The 15,562-nt window shown below is 44.7% G+C and overlaps 1 long non-coding RNA gene across 2 annotated transcripts; it reads left to right on the top strand.

The window, feature by feature from the left end:
* The first annotated feature begins 3,632 nt into the window (after nucleotides 1–3,632).
* Nucleotides 3,633–15,351, top strand: LOC148004770 (uncharacterized). 2 transcript variants are annotated; one of them, XR_015625471.1, is made up of 4 exons: nucleotides 3,633–4,118; nucleotides 11,076–11,236; nucleotides 11,657–11,820; nucleotides 14,098–15,351. It is a non-coding gene; the product is annotated as an uncharacterized LOC148004770 (long non-coding RNA). The 2 variants fall into 2 exon arrangements; XR_015625470.1 differs by lacking the exon at nucleotides 3,633–4,118 and having other exon boundaries at nucleotides 11,011–11,236.
* Nucleotides 15,352–15,562: the final 211 nt, after the last annotated feature.

Raw genomic sequence — 15,562 nt, 5'->3', positions numbered from 1 at the left:
GCAGGCTGCCCTGGAATGAACAGAGATCTTCCTGCCCCTGCCTCCAGAGTCCTGGGATTAAAGGTATGTGCCACCACATCCCTCAAGCTTTTCTCTTTCTAAGCTAATTATCCCAGGTTTTTGCTACAGTGATGAAAGGCTAACACCATGTATGTATATATAGAAAAATACTGTATTTTTTTTTTTCCGGAGCTGGGGACCGAACCCAGGGCCTTGCGTTTGCTAGGCAAGCGCTCTACCACGGAGCTAAATCCCCAACCCCAATACTGTATTTTTAAGATTTAATTTTAATTCTGAATGTTGGCTTACAGACAGTTCCACTAGGCTCCTCCTAACAGCGACCTAGCAGTAGCTTGTGCCATCATCTGCCACCATTACTACGGGTGCCGCTGCAGCACATAAAGCATATAAGAGGGCTGCTTGCTATCCCCAGTCCTCTCTTCCCTCTCCTTCCCCTCCTTCTCTCTTTCACTCTTTGGTTCTTTTTTTCGGAGCTGGGGACCGAACCCAGGGCCTTGCGCTTCCTAGGTAAGCGCTCTACCACTGAGCTAAATCCCCAGCCCCCTCTCTGCCCTTCTTTATCCCCACTTTCTGCCCTCATGGCTCTGTCTGCTTCTACCCCTCCTCCAGGTCCCTCCTTCCCCCACAATAAACCTCCCTTATACTGGGTCTGTCGCACTGTATCAGAGGGACACCTTGGCCTGGGTCTGCCAGGTACCTTCTAACCCCGCCGCTACCGCATTTATATTTCGGAACAATGTATGTCTGTATGTGGGTTTGTATACATGAGTGCAGTTGGCTGAAGCAGCCACAAGAGGGCACTGGATCCCCTGGAGCTGGTGTTACAGGGGTCTGATTCAACCAAACTTGGAATAGCTTCCTGGAAGGAAGAGCTCTTAACCACTGAGCCGTCTCTCCACACCCCCGAGATGGCATTTTACAACCATGTCTGATTAGAAACACTGTTTCCATTTGCTTTTGTTTCCTTCGAACTACAAGGAACCATAGGATAATTCCTGTTTAACGCTAAAAAGGAACAGATTATCTTGAAGTTCCCTTACAGTGTCTGTTAGCTGGACTGACTTTTCTAAAGTCAACTTCTAGACACACGTGTAAATGTATATCATAAACTGTCCTGTGAGGCGAAAGCATTGTTGCTTGTGCTGAAAGCCTGGCTACCCCTGAAAGAGCATGCTATGAACTCTGCTAAGACACTGGGGCTGTGTTTGACAAAAGTCTCATGCAGATAGCGATATGTAGACATTGATTCATTCAAGTTTATCACACCAGAGAGCTCAAGAGAGCTGGGACCAATGACACAGGTGCAGACATTTCTCCATTGAGACAAAAGACTACGGTCTAGCTAGGTCTGGTAGCACAGGCCTGTGTCCCAGCAAGTGGTGAAACCGAAGCAAGTGGATCAAAAGTTCAAGACCCTCCTGGGCTACAGAGTGAGCGCAAAGACAGCCCGGACGGCTTGGTGGTATCCTGTCTCAAAAGGAGCATTTTTTAGAAGTGAGTGAAAGTCTGAGGACTTGCACAGTAGCTGAGCACAGGTGGTATCCTGTCTCAAAAGGAGCATTTTTTAGAAGTGAGTGAAAGTCTGAGGACTTGCACAGTAGCTGAGCACAGGCTCCTCATGGATGGCTCTGGATTCAACCCTCAGTACTGGGATTAAGAAAAAAAAGTTTTTACAGAGGGGACTACATTTACGTGTGACTGAAGAGTTACTAATCCAGACTCACGGCACATGGCCAGTTGGGAGAATTTTGACTGTGAGCCAGTCTGCTGGGCTACATAGTAAGGAACATGTCTATATGCACACACTCAGGTGCACACACTCAGGGGCACACATACACTGCTCCGTTGCAGGATATTTGACCACACTGTGAACCTTTAGATTGTGTTATTTACTAGGAAACACTGTTTCTAGATGTGCTGCAGCTCAGCTCTAGCACATGACTTTAATCCAAGAGTTTTCTGTTTATTGTAAACAGGATTAAATAAAGTCAACCTTAGGTCAAGAGGCAGAGAGAGTGACCATTTGACAAGGAGTGAACATAGAAAACAACGATAGACCGTAAGAGGAAGTCAGGAGGACGGATAGAGAAGCGCATAGGAGATAGAAGGGGGTTTTGAGATAGGTGGAGAAGGAGGGCTTCCTTTTCCTTTTGGGACATCGACTGAAGAGGAAGGTCAGCTGGATGCTTTCTCTGTCTCTGTGGGCTAGCAGGCTTTCACCCCAGCATCTGACTCTAATTTGGCAATGGTCTTTATTGGTAAAATCAAATGATTGAGATTTTGTTTAAAATAAGGCTGCTAGGTATCAAATGCTGGATAAATGACTGAGTGCCTATTTAACATATCAAAGTGGACTCTGGCCACCAGTCCTCACGTTCTGACTGGCATACCCAACCCTCTACCCTAAATTCTCCAGCCCAGGGCCTGGGCCAGGCCTCCCTTCCCCCAGCTTCCGATTCCTCTGTAATCGCTGCCATCTTGGTTATCAGCCCATTTTATCTCTGTCTCTCTGTCTTCCTGCTAAGCCTCCCTCTCTCATGGCCTGGTTCAGTCTAGTTCAGTCCAGATACCTCTGGCTGATTTCTCCCCTTTATCTCCAAGATGAACTTCCTCAGCTCATCTCTAGAAGCATAATGTCCTCTCTTTCTTTCTTTCTTTCTTTCTTTCTTTCTTTCTTCCTTCCTTTCTTTCTTTCTTTCTCTCTTTTTTTCTTTCTTTGATATTTTTCTTTCTTTTCCTTCTCATTCATATTACCATCTTAGGTTGAGGGTTTAGGTCAATCTAACAAGTGTGAGACTCTGAGTTCAATCTGCAAACAAAAAGATCACATATGAATCTACTCTACTAAACAAACATTGATACTCTGCCCACAGGTACTGTGTCCTCGGATGGTCCAACACGCATCAGACCCCACTAAAATAGAGAAAAAAATTAAAGAAAAGTGATTTATTTATTATATATAAGTACACTGTAGCTGTCTTCAAACAGACCAGAAAAGCTCCAAGAAAAGTGATTTTTAAAAATTTTATGTATACAAGTATACCATCCCTGTCCTCAGTCACAATAGAAGAGGGCATAAGATCCCATTGCAGATGGCTGTGAGCCACCATGTGGTTGCTGGGACTTGAACTCAGGACTTCTGGGAGAGCAGACAGTGCTCTTAACCGCTGAGTCATCTTTCCAGCACAGAAAAGTGATTTTTCAAAGAAGAAATAAATGAAGTAAGTCTTAGTAGAAAAGAAAGGGGTCAGGTATTGTAAGGAAGAAAATCAGGGCTGGAGAGGTGGCTCAGTGGTCAGATCACTTCCAGCTCTTTCAGAAGACCCGGGTTTGTGTGTCGGGCAGCTCACTAGTTTGTGTGTGGGGCAGCTCACTACTGTCTTAACTCCATCTCCAAAGAATCCAGTGCCCGCCTTTGGTCTGTACAGGCACCTGCACTCATGGGTGCACACCTACAAACACACAAAAATTAAAAATAAATAAACGTTTTTAAAAGAACACTGATTTGAAAAAAAAAGAAAAGAACTAAAGAAGAAACCCTGCTAAGACTCCTCCCACTTAAGAGTAGGAAGTGCCCAGCTCATCTTCCGCTCCACCCCACAGCCTCGCCCAGGCCCCGCCCCACCCTCGCACCCCAACCTCCATCCCTGTCCCCATCCCCGGCCCCGGCCTTCTCACTGCCCCTCTCTAGTTGACTGTAGTTATTAAGGTTGTTTCTTATGCAGAGTGTCTAGAGGGCTTCTTCGACTTATATTTTTATACACGTACATCATAAAAAGATTTATTAGCTGCATGTAGATGTCTTCAAAACAGCGTTTGCTCTGCATGTATGGAGCTCTGAATTTCATCCCTTTCATGAGAGACGGACAAACAGTTGATGAATTTTATGTGGCGCCAAACGGCCTGGCAGGCAGAGCACGCTGCTGAGACAACCCTACCCCGTGCCACACGGAGTGAAACAACCGCAGACATCCAGAGGCCCAGGCACCACTAAGAGGAGCAAGTAGTGGTGGAGAACGGAAGACAAAGAGAAACAGAATGTGCACCATGAAGAGAGACGGAGCTGGAGATTCCGGGGTAGTGAGGAACAGCCTGTTGTGAGTAGCTGGCGATGCCACCAGAGGCCATGGTGATGTCCTGGCTGTGCTGCCACCAAGGGCCTTGTCTGGGTCCTTGGACCTGCATCAAACGTCATGCAGACATCCCTGGTCTAGACTGCCACCTGGAGCCATGTTGCTATCTGAGGGCTGTGCAGAACTGGCCCTGTCCCTCACCCGATGCAGCATTGGGGAGAGCTGACCCCACCCATCTCTCAGTGAGCACAGTACTGCTAGTCTTCGTTTTTTTTTTTGGGGGGGGGGGGTTGTGGATGAGCCTGACCCGAGAATGTGAGCACTGGAAAAAAATGGCCCTGCTGTGGTGGTGTGGCCACCAGGGAAAGGGCCCTATCCCCACTCTTCTCCACCTGCAGCAGGAGAGCTTGCCCCACTTCCAGTCTGGGCAGCATTAAGAGAGCTGTCTCGGCCCCTCACGTGGTGAGCACAGTAGAGCTGGGCCCTGTTGTCAGGGGCATGGGTAAGCCAGCCCTGAGGGTGGTGTCTGTGATATCTCAAGAGAGCTGCTCCCCCTGCCCCCCACAGCTGCACCACCCAGAAGAGCAGGCCTATACCTTGCTGGGGCGGCACAGTAAAGCTGTCCCTGGTGACATGGGTGCAAGAGAGCAGGCCCTAATGGTGTGAGCATGGGAAAGCTGTCTGGCTGACCAACTCAGCTACTGTTGTGCTTTATAAAAAAGAAAGAGCCAAGAAATAAGTTTTATAGAGTGCGGTATGGTGAGGTGGGGGATGGGGTGGCCCATACTGAGGCATCCCCCCTGAGGTACCAGCCATATGAAGGGTATCGTATGGAATAGAGTTTATTTATGGCATGGGAAGGGAATTGAGATGAAGGGAGAGGATGAAGGGAAGAGAATGACTAGGGACATGTGGAAAGAAAGGGGGAGGGGGATAGGGAGAGAGAAAGAAAGGGGTCAAGGAGAGAAGAAAGTCAGAGAGAATAAGAGAGAGGAGGGGGCAACAACTCCTTTTATAGTGAGGCAGGCATACCTGGCTGTTGCCCAGTAACTGTGCAGCAGAGTCTAAAAGGAATAACAACATTTCTCCATTTTGCTTTAATTTTTAAAAAATGGAAAAACTAGAAGGAGGTGATGGTGAAGCAGGAATAGGGTCCTCATGATCTTTTTTTTTTTTTTTTTTTTTTTTTTTGTTCTTTTTTTCGGAGCTGGGGACCGAACCCAGGGCCTTGCGCTTCCTAGGTAAGCGCTCTACCACTGAGCTAAATCCCCAACCCCTCCTCATGATCTTTAATTACTTCCTGCTGCTGACTTTGGGGCAATGTGTCTCTGGGAAACCTAAGAAAATGGGCACGGGGATTTTGGTCCAGTTTTAGGAGAGTTTCCTTGCTGTCCAGGGTCTGTGGACTCATCTATAGGTAAGAAGGAGCAGGTCCAGCAGCAACATGTGTCTGTGAAAGTAGACTGGACCATCTGTGGGTTGCTTGTCTGGAGCTGTCCTGGAGTGTGATGCCTGGGCCCTGGACAGCTCTCCACCCAATCCTACCTGCCCTTAGGGGTTGGGGCGAGTTGGTGCAGAGTCCACAACACAGAGCCTGGGAGCAGGTGAGAATGCTATAGCAAGTTCACCTGAGTACTGCTCCAAGCTTCTTTAATACCCTCCACCCACACTCCATTGGTCCCAAGAAAGCATCTCTTCTAAACAGCAGGTCCTGATTGGCTGGCATTGTTTGCACCAGCAACCCTTGGTCTCTCAGGCAGTCCTCAATTAGGTCCTCCTGCAAAAGATGCTTCTGCAGCTGCACTGCCCCCATCGTTTACATAGAGGTGGCCCCGACATTCCTGTTACATTTGAGTAAACGTCTGGCCTTGACAAGATGCTAAAACACACATATATTAGGGGTAGAGAATAAAGTTAAGTTTGTTTGGGAGGAAAAAAAATTTCTTAGGTTTGGTGGTTTCGGTGAAGGGAGTTCCAATCCCAGGAGACAGGTGGCCATCTATAAATTCTTGGAGCATGCATGAAGGGGCTGGTCCTCTAGAATCAATGTCGCAGAATCTCCAGGACACAGAGCAACAACTGGGTATCTGAGAGGGGTCCCAGTGAGGATCTAGTGTAGCAGAAGCCAGAGGCTTCAAGCCAGGCCAATGATTCACTGCAATGAACGTTTAAAAGAAAAGCTGTTTGAATAAAGGCTATACTGTGGGGCACAGTGGGACACATGGGAGCCTTCACGACTGGGTTTTTGTTTATTTTCTTTCTTTCTTTCTTTCTTTCTTTCTTTCTTTCTTTTTTTCCTTTTTTCTTTCTTTTAGGGGGAGGTTGGAAGGGCAGAAGGCAGATATGGATGGGGAGATGAGTGGGATTGGGGTGCATGATGTGAGATTCACAAAGATCAATAAAAAGTTAAAAAAGAAAAGAGAAGAAAACCAGTAATCCAGTGGAGGAGCCATTTATTAATGTAGTCTACTTGTATTCATTTTAAAAACTATTTATGGCCAGTTGGGTGGCGTATGCTGGGATTAAAGGAGTGCACCACAACTGCCTGGCTGTTTTGTTTTATTATGTTGGGAGAGGGTCTTACAGAACCCAGGCTTCAACTTGCTTTGTAGATAAGGCTGGTCTTGAACTCCTGATCTTCCTTTCCTCACCCACCATGTGCCGAGATTAGAGGCAGGTGCTGCTGTGCTTGCATTTTTATACTCAGTTTTTTATTTTGGTTTTTGGTGTTTTGGGGGGGCAGTTTTTTTAAAAAAAAATATGGTTTCACTTTGTGACTGAGAGAAGCCTCTGACTCCTGCTTCTATTTATTTTTAAATTTATTTGTATAAGCATTTTGCCTGCATGTGTGGATTATATGCAAGCCTCATGCCTGAAGGGGTCAGCAGAGGACATCAGAGTCCTGGAACCTTAGTTACTGGTATTGTGAGCTTCCGTTTGACTGCTAGGAACCATACCTAAGTCTTGTACAAGAGTGGCCAGCATGCTTAACTTATGGCTAATTTCTCTTACACTCCTGAGTACGAGGATTAAAGCAGTGAGTCACTGCACCCAGGTCAAAGATAAGGAAAGAAAAGGAAAGGGCAGAAGGAGTCCAGTTGGTTTGAGAGGTAAATTTATGAAGGGCACGGGTATGATGCTTATGCTGCAGAGGCGGAATTAGGATAAGGGAAATTAAAGCAAGAGAAGTCTGCCAAAATGTAACAATAAGACTGTGAACTGGAGTTAGTATAGTAACTTAGATTGGCAGTGTTGCTTCTCAGCTGGTACTTACCTAGCATTCATGAGTCCCTGGATTCAGTTCCTAGCACTTTATAAAACCGTGTGGAGTAACACATGGGTGTAGTCCCAACACTCATCCAAAATCATTCTGGGCTACATAGTAAGTTTGGGGCCAGCCTGGGCTACTGGTCTGTCCCCAATCATGCTCAGAAATGTAAATCAAAGTTATTGGACATCACTTTCTTTTTTTTTTTTTTTTCAGTTCTTTTTTTTTCGGAGCTAGGGACCGAACCCAGGGCCTTGCGCTTCCTAGGCAAGCGCTCTACCACTGAGCTAAATCCCCAACCCCGGGACATCACTTTCACCCTTGTGATACTAGCTGATGCCAGAAAGACTAAAGATAAGAACTGAAGAGAAGGAGAAAGGGACATCACAAGAATGGGAAGTCGAGCTCTCTCTCTCTCTCTCTCTCTCTCTCTCTCTCTCTCTCTCTTTGTCTCTCTCTCCTTCCTCTCTTTCTCTCCTGGCTTGACACGATAAAAAAAAAAAAAAGAATGGGAATGGGGCGAGGGTAAATGGAGGCGGTTTGTTGGGATTGGTCTGTCGCTATGCACTGTAACGTTAAATTCTGTCTCCCAAGGTCTAGTTACCTCAGGGCAAGTGAATTCTCATGAATCCCAGCTTTTCTTGTGTAAGCTTTGTTCCTTAATTTAAAACTACTGGTTAATAAAAATGCCTATAGCTTGTAGATGCGCTGAGGGGAGGTGGGCAGGGCTTTGGTTGCTGGTCTTGGGGTCTGAGGCAGAGACTAGGAAAAGAGGACAGAGAAGAAGGAAGAGGTTGCCACGGGGTAGATGCATGCTGAACACATGGCCACGAGGGCCCGCCTGTTGAAGGAGCAGTGGCTCATGCAGAACACGGCAAGTGATATCTCAGGGTTACTGACAGGGAAGTAGACAAAATAGCACAGAGGGTTGATAACTGCCCAGCTCTAGTGCTCTAAGGCTTATTATAAATATAAAGGTTTTGTGTCTTTTATTTGGGAACTAAATGATCTAAGGCAAATAACATTTACTGCAACAACAGATTTTATGGAAAGCAAGAAGTCCCCATCTCAAAAAAAAAAAAAATCACCACATATACTGACAATCTTGCTATCGTACCTGAACCAGAGGAAATCAAATCAGTATACAAAAGCTATGTGTACTCCAGTGTTTACTGAAGAACCATTCACAATAGTGAAGAAAGCACGGAGCCATCTAAGTGTCCTTCAGTGATAAGTGGCTAGAGAAAAGGTGACGAAAATCCACAACAGAATGCTCCTCAGCCACCAAGGAAGGGACCGCCATTGTAACACTGTGCACAGCGCTAGTGGTCATTGTTAAGTGACATCCGCCCAGTCCAGAAAGATAGGGACTGTTTGATCTCCTGGAAAGGAGACAATAATGGTGGTCACAAGAGTATGGGGTGCGTTGGGGAGGTGAGGGTGGACAGACGTTAGGTAGCCGGGGCTAACCCACAGTATAAAGTCCCACTGTGCTGTGGCATAGTAGGGCAATTACAGATAACGATGATGTGCTGTAATTTTCTTTTTTAAGATTTATCTATTTTATGTGAGTACACTGTAGCTGTCTTCAGACACACCAGAAGAAGGCATCAGATCTCATTACAGATGGTTGCCAGCTACTATGTGGTTGCTGGGATTTGAATTCAGGAAGAGTAGTCAGTGCTCTTAACCACTGAGCCATCTCCAGCACCAAAATTGAATTTTTAAAATTCTCATGCTATAAGCACACACCCGTAAGTTCAGCTCTGTTAGCATTCTGTCTAAACCCCGCCCCACAGTTACCTGGCAACAGCCAGGTATCCCTGACTCACTATAAAAGAGGCTGCTTGCCCCCTCCTCTCTTGCTCTTATTCTTGCCTTCTTGCTCCCCCCTCTCCCCATCCTCACCACCACCATCATATACTCATGGCCTCTACTTCTCTTCTCTTCTCTCCTCTCCTCTCCTCTTCTCTTCTCTCCTCTCCTCTCCTCTCCTCTCCTTTCCTCTTCCCTCTCTCTCTTTCTACTTTTCTTTGCCTCACTACCCTCTCAATTCCCCTCCCTATGCCCCGAGTAAACTCTATTCTAGACTATATCGTTGCGTAACGGGTCCCTCAGGGGAAAGGGATGCCTCAGCATGGGCCCCCTTCCTCCATACCTCACCAAAACATATGCCCTCCTCTCTTAAATCTTTTTATAAACACATCAGCTCTTGGAAGTCTGAGGCAGGAGGATTAAGAGTTCAAGATCAACCATGGCTACTTGAAATTCCTTCTCAAAAACCTTAAAACAAGAACAAGTCATGCTCTTGGTAGGGTTTCCACAGAACCTCGAACATTCTGAAAGATGTTAATGAGTGTTCTATGGGAAGCCCACCAAGGAAATCAAAGTCATTAGGCTGGAACTCCTGTATATCCCTTGCACAAGCTGGGAAACCCCATCTGCCTTCCTTCCCCCAACTGCAACCACATGGAGAAAATTGCCCCCCCCCCCACGCAACCCCAGTTCTGCTTGGAGAAAACTCAGAGCTAACATATCATCATCACTCCTCATCTCCACGTTTCCGGCAACTCACCCAAGCCCCCTAGGGGCTCAGTTTTTGACCATGTATGATCACAATCCCAGCTCCTAGCTGGCACACCATCACTCCTCACCTAACCGCTATAAAATCCCTGTGTGACTTCCTTGGCCTTCACTGTGTGACTGATCAAAGAACCCACCAGAGAGCTGTTATAAACCTGCCTCTATCTACTTTTAATCCAGTCTAATCTGGCCTATATCTGCATCACCAAGAGAGAGAAAATGCCTATTGTTTTGTCTCTTCTGGTCCCCTCAGAGCCTACCTTAGTCTAATCTCACATCCCCAAACTTCCACTGGCAAGTTCTGCTTCTGCACAGGGTAGAAAGTAACTCAGGTTTCCTCCTTCCCACCAGACAGCTGCCACCCCCGCTCCCTGCTTCTGTGCTGGGTTTCTTGGCCTCCAAAGAGACCTCTCTGCAGCCCACGGTGTACTCTCTTCTCTGGCACTGCGGCTTTGACATTCTGCCTTCAGGGAAGGCTGTTGCAGAATGTCCATTGCTGGAGGCCTGGAGAGTTGACTCTGCCGCTAAGAGCAATTGCTGTCCTGCACAGAGCCCAGGGTTCAGTTCCCAGCACCCACGTGGTTCTCAACAGTCTGTGACTCCAGTTCCAGGGGGACCTGATGCCTTCTGACCTCGGCAAATTTTTCTTTAAAAGATTTATTTTATGTATGCAAGTACACTGTAGCTGTCTTCAGACACACCAGAAGAGGGCATCAGACACCATTATAGATGGTTGTGAGCCACCATGTGGTTGCTGGGAATTGAACTCAGGACCTCAGGAAGAGCAGTCAATTCTCCTAACAGCTTGGACATCTCTCCAGCCCCTCAGCCAACTCTTGTACACATGTGGTACGCACACATAAAATAAATTTTTATTTCTTTTATTTAAAATTTAAGTTTATTTAAAATACTTAAAAAAAAAAAAACAACTATCACTTCAGCAAAATGGCTTTGCTGTAATAATCTCAGAGGATACCAGATTGCTTGGTTGTTGTTCTTGTATCTGCACCCTAACTTGTGGCTAAATCCACTTGAATAAATTCCGCAGAAAGAAAACAATTCAGTCACTTGTTTTCTAGCATCCATTTAAGTCGGGCTAAATTAATGTTTACTGTGCGCCTCTCCCACAGAGATGAGAGGCTGGATGAGTCATTTATAACACAGCCCGATGGGCAGGAGAGGACAACTCTCTTCCTGTGTTAGTGCTTTGATGGATCTACAGAGAAATGCGAGCATAAAGCCAGGAGATGGAGGAACTATGGCTTGAAACACCTATGCTTGTCACCTTAGGGTAAGCAGCAGACTGAACTTCCCAGTACACACAGTTGAGTGGCTGATTGTTGGGCCCTACCTTGGTGTTTCCCTCCCCCCTCCTGAGCCTTTTAGCCTGTTATAGCAGGAAATTGTTTACACCCTTGGGAGCTTCTCTGGGAGCTGCTCTTAGCCCCTGATTTGGGGCTGGGATTCTCCATGGCACCCTTCCTCCTCACTGAGCCTTCCTGCTTGTTGTTGTTAAGAAGTTGTTTATGCCCCTGATTGGGCCGGAACTTTTACCACATAGACTTTTCCTGTTTTCCTGGTTGGAGATTTTCACCTGCCTTGTTGTTTTCCTCGGCTTTTGCCTGAGATATATAAGGAGATTTCAGTAAAGCCTTGGTGGCACTCGCTAAAAACTGATGATCCGTGTACTTGATTTATTTCAATCCCACAGACCTACGCCCGATATTCACACACTGTCGGTGTAGGTGCCGACATTTGGAGGTTCCACCGAGATCGGGAAAGAGAGGACAAACTGATGGGATCGTTCCAAAAGGCCGGCCGACAAGGAAGCGGAACGTATTGGGGAAAAGCAGCGACCATGGGGCAAAACTGGGAGTAAGTAGTGCTACAAAGGTTTTGTCTTAGTGATGGGAACTACAAGTTCCTCGTTATTGGTCGTAGAAAAGCTTGTAAGTTTACTCAAACAACAAGGTACTGGTATTAAGGTAAAGACAGACCAGGATCTTGTTAAAACTATAGAACAAGTCAGTCCTTGGTTTATAGCTAGTGGCGGTTTGAATATTCTGGCTTGGAAAGGGAGATTGAGAAATTGGGAGAAAATGGGCCAGAAAAGGCCCCAGTAAGTAGAATTCAGAAGGATCACAGAAATTGAAAGCGTGTGCAAAGATAAAGATTTGGGGTAGTGGTGAGTAAACCTTGTCAAAAGGGGACAAGGTAATAATGGTAAAATGTTTTTGTGTATGTGTTCTTTTAGAGTTATGTTAAAATCTAGAGAAGCAAAGTCAATTCTCATACATGCTTTTAGTCTTTGGACTCTGACTAGAGACAGTTTACACCCTAGACAAGAGAGAGAATGGGGTTGAGAAAAACAGTCCTCCCGGACTCTCCACAGATGCTTTGACAAAAGGAAATGAGCTTAAGTTTTTTGGAGCTCTCCTGGGAACAGAAGGAGGTGGGAGACGTCTTGCCTCCTTGCTGGCTCCTATTGGAAAAGTGCTTATTTCTGGTTCTGGGTCCTTTAGGTAGGATGTCTGGGTCCCTTTGGTGGAACACCATCTAGTTCTTTTCCTCTATGTCTATTGTCTGTCCTTGGTGCACCAAGTTGTCCATGTATGTTAATTTATGTCTGGGTTTTGCTTCTCGTTGCTTAAATGTTTTGTGTTTCATGTTTAAAAAAAAAAAGGTTAAAACTTTAAATGCTGGTTGATTCGCCCGTTGATGTAGTTTTAACTCCTTTCAAGAAAGGAACAAATAAAAGGTTTCAATTGGCTTTTGGAGCCCTACATCTGTAGTTAGGAGCCTAAGTCCACTGGGCAAGCTCCCCAGGGAGCTGGCTAAATGTTTACACTAGCCGATCCTAAAGGCACAAGGAGCTTCACTGCTTCTATGGTAATGGAACTGAATTTTTCTCTTAGAAAAATTTTTGACTGGGATTATTGGACTCAACAGGTGACAAGGTGTTTCTCTTAAAACTATAACTAGAAAAAGTAAAAATGGTGATTGATTTAAATATTAAAGATATGTGTAGCCACTTCATTTTTGTTTCTGATTGGTTTTAAGTGTATAATACCTCTACATTGTCTTGGTTAAAGGTTACTGGCTTTTAAGTTATTAGATATGGTTAAAAAGTTTATAACATTGTAACATAAAGTTGGCTTAAACCCCATAATAGAATAATTTTAGACAACATGTGACATGAACCAATCCAGGGAAACAGGTCTAAATTGGAATATTTTAATATAATTCTTATCCTAGAAACCAGACTTATAAAAATTTAGGACAATGTCTCTTTGTTGAGGAATTAGAGCCTACACCATCGTCCATTCATATACAAGAATTGACAGTCAAACTTTAAAACATGAGGAATGGACTTGGTGTTTTGGAGAGACTAGATTTTAGAGAATAGATGGTTTCTTGGAGGTTGAGTTTTGTTTTCCGAAGTTATGGTTGTGCTCTGGTGTTAAAGAGAAACTTAAAGATTGTGGTTAAAAGATTTCTAGTGTTACATTGGCTACAGTTTACAGTTTGATCACAGACAGGCTCAAGATTCTAACTCGCACATATTTGTATAAAAAAAAAATTCAAACAGGTGGAGATTGTTACAAGATTTACAAAAGGTTGATGAGGCTACAAAGCTTATAAGAGCATTACAGCCTGTTTGCTTACTCCAACTGCTATTTCAGGAAATACATATACAATTATTATAGATTTAAGAGATTGTTTGTATGCTGTTTCTTTACATCCTGGTGATTATAAAAGATTTTCATTTAGTAAGTTTGCTTATAATTTTGGAGAGCCCATGAAGTGATATTATTGGAAAGTTTTGCCTTGAATCACTTTCGACCCTATATTATGTAAAAAAAATTTTTTTTGTCACTGCTTCAATACAGGAAGACTTTGAATCTTTCAGTGTATTATTCATTATAGACATTTCAATTTTACTATAAGCTTACAATGTGCTTTAAATTTTTGAGAGTAGCTGCTGCTCCAGAAAAGATTCAGTATTTCTTTTCAATATTTAAGACGTTGGTCAACTAAAAAGAGAGAAAAAATGTTCTAAAATCTGTGCCATGTGGGTTGGCACAGATTTCCTTTGGTTTAGAATGGGACTAAGGCAGTGTCAAGGGAGGAGATTCTCAATTGTTCTTCCAGGTCCTTTCCTACCGACCAGTTGCTGGGAACAAAAAGATTCTACATGGATTGTTCAAGTTCCTGGTGTGATCCCCATACCTCTGGATGAAGGCTGATGCCCACTGGTAGTCTACAGACATAAAAGAGACTTTGACATTACTGTGACAGTCATTGCTGCCATCGCCATTTCAGCCACTACTGCTACAGTGGCTGGTGTGGCCATATCTCAGTTGACAGTTGTTGTTGGGACTGTGGGACTATAGATACATTCTGGAAAAGTCGCCACAACATTGGCTATACAGAATAGTGTTAATACTCAGATTCAGTTGGTCATTCTTCATCTCAACCAACAAACTGTTCTCAATAGGACTTCCTCTGTGAAACCCATGTTATATCTTGTTCTAACTTTTATCATTTTATGTGTATAATCCTTGTTAAGGTCCTTAATAACAACAAGGCTGTTGGGGATGAATGCTTATCTTGATTGCTCACTCTTAGCAGCTGCCCTTGGGCTGTTTTAAGGTACCAACAGATCCAGTCTCAGGCTAAAACCAAACAGGTTTGGTTTTCATTGGCCGAGAATAATCCATTGGCCCAAATTAGGCTCAGTTTGTATGACAAGTAGTTAGCCAAAGACTGACAACCTTCTGGGACCATACTCTCCTAAGACAGAAAATCCTGAGGCTGGTGAGATTTTCAGAGACGGAAAAGAGTTTTGGAACCCCAGATTGATCCTAAGACAGACGCTACTTAAAAAAATAAAAGAGGGGGAATTGTTGGGCCCTACCTTGGTGTTTCCCTCCCCCCTCCTGAGCCTTTTAGCCTGTTGTAGCAAGAAATTGTTTACACCCTTGGGAGCTGCTCTGGGAGCTGCTCTTAGCCCCTGATTTGGGGCTGGGATTCTCCATGGCACCCTTCCTCCCCACTGAGCCTTCCTGCTTGTTGTTGTTAAGAAGTTGTTTATGCCCCTGATTGGGCCGGAACTTTTACCACATAGACTTTTCCTGTTTTCCTGGTTGGAGATTTTCACCTGCCTTGTTGTTTTCCTCGGCTTTTGCTGAGATATATAAAGAGATTTCAATAAAGCCTTGGTGACACTCGCTAAAAACTGATGATCCATGTACTTGATTTTTTTCAATCCCACAGACCTACACCCGATATTCACATACTGTCTGTGTAGGTGCCGACAGCTGATAATGCTAAACACCCCAAAAAGTTTTAGATATTAAAAATTTTGATGGGGGGAGCTTAAAAAGAAAGAATCAGGGTTCAGAAGCACAGGCCTTTTCTTTTTTAATAACTTAAAAAAATGTAACATTGCTGTTTTGCCTGCATATGTGTCTGTGTGAGGGTGTCAATCCCCTGCAACTGGAGTTAGATAGTTGTGAATTTCCGTGTAGATGCTGGGAACTGAACCTAGGTCCTCAGGGAGGCCAGTCAGTGCTCTTAACCACTGAGCCAATTCTCAAGCCCCAAGGTTGAAGTT

The sequence above is a fragment of the Rattus norvegicus genome, chromosome 7 (genome assembly GCF_021556685.1).
Source record: "Rattus norvegicus strain SHRSP/BbbUtx chromosome 7, alternate assembly SHRSP_T2T, whole genome shotgun sequence".
In the NCBI taxonomy this organism is placed as follows: domain Eukaryota; kingdom Metazoa; phylum Chordata; class Mammalia; order Rodentia; family Muridae; genus Rattus; species Rattus norvegicus.
The sequence above is the reverse complement of the archived record's forward strand: the minus strand, read 5'-3'. Positions and strand labels throughout refer to the sequence as shown.